The sequence below is a fragment of the Tenrec ecaudatus genome, chromosome 15 (assembly GCF_050624435.1).
Source record: "Tenrec ecaudatus isolate mTenEca1 chromosome 15, mTenEca1.hap1, whole genome shotgun sequence".
NCBI classification, from domain to species: Eukaryota; Metazoa; Chordata; class Mammalia; order Afrosoricida; family Tenrecidae; genus Tenrec; species Tenrec ecaudatus.
In genome coordinates this window covers 1,071,341-1,077,161 of record NC_134544.1, presented here as the reverse complement: position 1 = coordinate 1,077,161, position 5,821 = coordinate 1,071,341, and positions in this window count along the sequence as shown.

Below are 5,821 nucleotides of genomic sequence, written 5' to 3'. Positions count from 1 at the left end.
AACTGCCTTCATATAGACCGACAAAATTAGAAACCAAAACTATAAAAACACGATTACTTTAAAAAGACCATTTCAGATCATTCTAGTCATGTAAGCCTAATAAAATACATAAAAACCACTAAACCCTAATGAAAATAACTGAGACCCAAATAAACGGAGAGACCATCTTTATTCATGGATTATCTAACATGTGCATTTCCCCCAATTGATCTACAGATCCATACAATCTCAGTCACAACCTTGGCAGGTATTTTTCAGAAATAAGCAAGTAGATTCTTAAATCGACAAAGTAAAGCAAGTAGCCTAGAACAGAGAACTGGAATAATAGAAAAACAAAGTTGGGGTAACCGTCCATGATACCTTTAAAAAGGTATCCTATGATGCTAGGTTGGCTGGTGGTGTGGCGGCTACACATTGGACTGCTAACTGCAAGGTCAGCAGTTCAAAACCACCAACCCACTCCATGGGAGGAAGATGGGGCTTTCTACTCCCATCTCAGACACCCAGAGGCAGTTCCACCGTGCCCATCAGGTCCTCTGAGTGAGTCTTGACTCCAAGGCAGTGAGTTCTATTTTGGACATTTTTTAGGAAGCAAGGTTTCTACCAAGCACGAAAACAGGGATCTGGCAAGGGGTGGACATGTGGCTCAGCATGAGGCCAATAGAGACCGTCACAAAGACGGTTTTGTTTTTTACAGAGAGGAAAGCAACTTGCTGGAGAAAGTGTTTTTTCTAGACAAGTGGCGTGGAACAATTGAACATCTATACTTATGCAAAAAGGAATAATAATAAGAAAAAGCAGGAGAGGGAGGGAGATCGGAGATGAAGGGGTAGAGAAGGTGTGGGTATTGGTCTGGTGCCAGTTCTAGTGCTGGCACTTGCTTTGTGTGCTGGTGTCGGGCTTGTGTGGATGTGGGTGTGGGTCTAGTACTGGTGTGGGTGTGGGTGTTGGTGTTGGTGCTATTGCTATTGCTGGTGTGGGTGTGGGTGGTGGTGCTATTGCTGGTGTGGGTGTGGGTTTGGGTGTTGGTGTTGGTGCTGGTGCTATTGCTGGTGCTGGTTTGGGTGCTGGTGTGGGTGTGGGAGTGGGTGCTGGTGCTATTGCTGGTGTTGATGTTGGTGTGGGTGCTGGTGTGAATATTGGTGTTGCTGGTGCCATTGCTGGGGACAATGTGGAGCAGGATGTCTTCCTTGGTGGAAAGGTCAATTGATCTTTGAGGAGGAGGGCAGGTGGCAGGTGACCATGGAAAGGGCCATTGGTGGCCCAGTGGACATGGCCCTTCACTGACAGGAGCGGAGCTGCAGGCCAAGGGGAGGTGCCCACCCTACTGTGCACCCAGCCCTTCTGCCCAAGAGAGAGGCCTGAGACTTGAAAGACAACCAGAGGAAAATAATCATTTTCACTGGGGAAAAAAGCAATCTTGACCGTCGACTGCTGGGAGAGTTTGTAAAAGACACTTTACCATAAATTGCCTTGTCTCACCTTCTGTCTCCATATGCACAATGGATGAGTGGCCTCAGACTCAATATCTCCACCTCAAGCTCCTGACCACCGCAGTGGACAGCTCTGGATCCATCCCGGGCACCAGTCTCCCTCAATGTGACCCAGTCACTTGGCAGGACCAGCCTGGCTGAGGCAAAGCTCAGGGGACATATAGTCATCCCAATACTCACCATAAAGAGTCACGGACACGTGCTGCTTCTTCAGCCTATGCCAGGAGGATAGGGCACACACCCAGACACCAGGGAGACTGGACAGGGCTGGGGTAGGAGAAGCCCCTCCCCCAGGCCTGCACCCTCTCTCCAGTCACTATCTCTGTGCTGCCCAAGACCTCATGGGCCCAAGTGCCTGTCCAGATGCAAGTCAGCCTGGCAAGGGAAGTCCAGTGGGAAGGCACGATTCACTGGAGGCCACGGCACCCCCTTTTCTCCAGTTGCGAGTAAGTGATGGATGTGGGCCCCTCTGCAAAGAAAGCCTCATTCTCCCTGACCTGGAGAACAGACAGCCTACGTGCCGCCAGGGTGTGAGCTGAGCTTCACATGGCCCAGTGTGGCCAGCTGTATTGCTCCATGGCAGAGGAGGCCATGCTCCAGGCAGCCCCAGACCTCTCCTCACTGTCTGCGGAGTCCTTCTGACTCAGTGCAGCCCACAACCTCCTGTAGGGGCTATTTCATTGTTGAATGGTTCTCAGGTAGATGCAAAGAGCTTGGTGGTGACGTCAGCCGTAGAACACCTGTGTCCTGGAAGGTGAGGTGGGGCAGGGTGTCCACACGGAGGGTGCTGTGTGCCACCACGCGGTGCACGTGCAAGGTGAAGGGAGCAGCCCCAGCGAGGAAGCACAACCCTTCCCGCCGGCCTGGTGGCCAGCTGCCGCTGCCCACATGCTTCCCCGGGATCTCAAGGACGTTCTGGTGGGCCACCTGATGACCAGCTAGCAAGTAGCATGCAAACCACAGCAGGAACAACCTCACCTGGGCTGTCACTGCTTTCCAGTCAGCTCCACCTCCTAGGGACCCAAGCACAACAGCATGAAAATCCCACCTTCCGCTTGGACCTCAGCAGCCAGGGCCACCAGGCCGGAGCCCACCCTGGGGTGCGGGGTCGGTCTAGATCACTGAGAGTCGCCCTCTCTCCACTGACCTCATCTGGCTCGGACCCACAAGCAGTGCTCATGGACGCAGCGGTCAAGAGACGGCCCGACAGCCTTGGCTTCCCGCAAAGCAGGAGCAGGTGCATTGATAGGATGGGAACCTTCTTTTCTCGCCAACACAGTTTCAAGTTTCTTAGAATGTCTTGCTAATAAGCCCTTGTGATTGTCCTGTGTCCTTCAAGAGAAGCAATCAGTACTTCCTTGGAAATTCTCCAAAATAGTTGCCCTGACTGTCCAAGCCAACCTCACAGTCTTGAGCGCAAGGCCCACAGGGGCCCACAGGGGCCACTGTTTGGACAGGACATCTTTCTGAAAGGAGTCCCGATCTGATTCAACAAGCACACAATGGCAAGAACCTGCTTGACACCATCCCCTGAGGGCAGAAACATATTCAAACACAAGTTGTTTGGAATAAACCCAGGCAGGTATACACTTGAACCTTAGTAGACATCCATTTGTACTTACCCTTATGTGTATTTACGTATACGTACAATGAAGATGTGTGTGTGTGTGTGTGTGTGTGTGTGATAGAGATAAATCAAAATTGTTCTAAAAACTCTGAAAGTGAAGCATGGACCTGGCTGGTTCTGCCCGGACACATCTGAGGAAGATGAGCTGTCCCCTCCAGGTGGCTGGGAGCTGTGCTCTGGTTCCCTGAGTGCTTGTCCCGTTGGCCACGGGGCTGCTGCTCTGGTTGTTGCTGTGGTTGTGGTTGTGTGCCGAGCAGTCCATGGGGACTAACCAAAGCCTCACATGATGGAGTTGGCATGCATGCAGGGTCCTGGGCTGGGAGCCTCATGGGAGCCAGTTGCCAGGTATGTTCTCTGGTCCACAACACCAGACCTTCAGCTAGCGCTATGCACTTAACCACGGAGCCCCGGGACCCCAGACTGTCTGTCCCATGTGCCTCCAATCCTGTGTGCCTCCAACATGCCTGTCCCGTGTGTCTCCAACATGCTTGTCCTATGTCTCCAACATGCCTATCCCGTGTGTCTCCAACATACTTGTCCTATGTCTCCAACATGCCTGTCCCATGTGCCTCCAACCCTGTGTGCCTCCAACATGCCTGTCCCATGTGTCTCCAACATGCCTGTCCCATGTGCCTCCAACATGCCTGCCCATGTCTCCAACATGCCTGTCCCATGTGCCTTCCAGAGTTTCCATTGTCCTCGGTAGGGATGAAGACGATGGACATCTACCCCACCTTCCCAGAAGGTGGAGTCTCTGCTCCTTAAAGGGGCTGAGCTCCCTGCTGCTGGGAGTTCCTAGCCCTCAGAGGATGGGAGCAGGATTGGGGTTCGTCTTGGTTCTGTTCCTGACTGGCCTGCCCCAAACCTTCCCTTGACAAACCTGTGCAGGCAGCAGAGTCTTCTCTGCTGTTTACAATTCGCTTCCCTCACTGTGAAGACAAGACCCTGGAGAGTGGCTGCCTCACCTCTCAAATGTGGAGAGTTTTCATCTTCCAGGCCTGCACCTTGGTGCTGTGTGTCCAACTCGCTTGGCCAGTGGAAGGTTCACTTCTGCAGGCCGTCCTCCGGGCTCTGAGGGTCAAGAATCTTCATAAATCCACGTATTGTTTCATTGAACCCTGCCTGCGCGTGGCTGCGGTCACTGTGCTTTAACAAAGCCGCAGAGAAAAGCCCGCAGACACGAACGCCTGACTCCTATGCGGCCTCTCGCAGCAGTCAGCGCTGCTGCCCCCCCATCTGGCTCCGCAGGCGGGGCTCAGCCAGGCTCCTGGCCACAATTCCATCTTGTCAGTGATGGTGTCCAGTGACACGGCCACCACCACCTGTAAGAGCATTCGCCCTGTGACCTGCACGCACAGAAATGGCCTACCCAGTCCTCCCCATTTCCAGCAATTTCTATTCCGCGTGAATTCGGCCCCTGGGATGCTCCAGTGACAAACGAGGAGGGGAATCATTGAGTGACGTGGCATAAGGGATGGGAGAAACATAGCTCTGGGACCTGGCTCCCCACAAATGAGCGGGGCCTTCAGGGTGTGGGGTGAGGGGCAGCATTGAAAGGGAATGGAACTGTTCTGTGGTGAGAGTTGGGAAGCCCCCCCACGTGCTTTGGTGACAAAGCAGCAGTGTGCAGGGGACGAAGCTGTCTCCGCATGACCTCAGGGCCCTGTGACCCTCCGGAAGGGACCCCATGTCAGCCTCTCACAGATTTGACCAGAAGTGAGGTGACGTGTCCTTTACCCGGCCTTTCAGCGGCCTCTTTCCTCCTCTGGACACATTGCATCAGGGGTGCTTCATGCCCATCAGTGGGGACACACCACGAACTGGCGGAGGGGGGGGGTGCTGTTGGTTTCATTTTGCTGCCAGGCAGGCAGCAAAAATGCAAGAAAGAATGTGGTCAGCATCCTCCCAAGAGCGCCCTCCTCTCCCCACATTACGGATCGCAACACCCTCCCCATAATGGTGCTCAGCATAATTACAAAGGGGGTGGGGACAAGCCCCCTGTGCTGCCCTCTCTGCCCTGTCCACCAGGCCCAGTCACAGGGCGGCGCTGGCCTAGCCGGTCAGTGGGCACCTGTTTGCTGAAGCTGAGGGGTTCGGGCTGCCCTTTCCCGGTTTCTGTTTTCTGTTGTCTTCTTGGGGCTCAGTGGGAAAGAGTCTGTGCTTTGACAGGACATGCCAACAAATTGCATCCCTTCTGCCCAGGCGGCCCGGGACAATGGCATGCCATATGCCAATGGTGGGGCTGGGGGATGTGGACGAAGGGGCTCATTTACATGGAGGCCATCATGGAAAACGGAAAGTTGGGGGAGCAGCACGGACCTTCACAGACCCAGGGCTCAGGGAGGTGTCCCCCCTGAGGAGGAAGGCCAGCCTGGGCACAGGGAAGTGGTCAGTGTACCCCCACTGGCCTGCGGGGAAGGGGAGAGTCAGAGTCAGGAGACTCAGCAGCAGGCGTCAGAACAAAAGCCTGGTGGGTGTCATGCTATGGCTTTCAGAGCCTGCCAGGCACAGCAGCCACAAAGCCCTGCCCCGCCGGTGACCCTGGACCTGCGCAGGACACACTGTGGCAGCAGCCATATCTGACCCCTGACCCTGGCAGCGCCTGGCCTGCTCCGTTCCCCCGTGAAGCAGAGGAGGGTGATGGGTAATGATTGAAGAGCTGGAGCTGTGTTGACCAGGGATGCTAATGGCCATGGAGTGA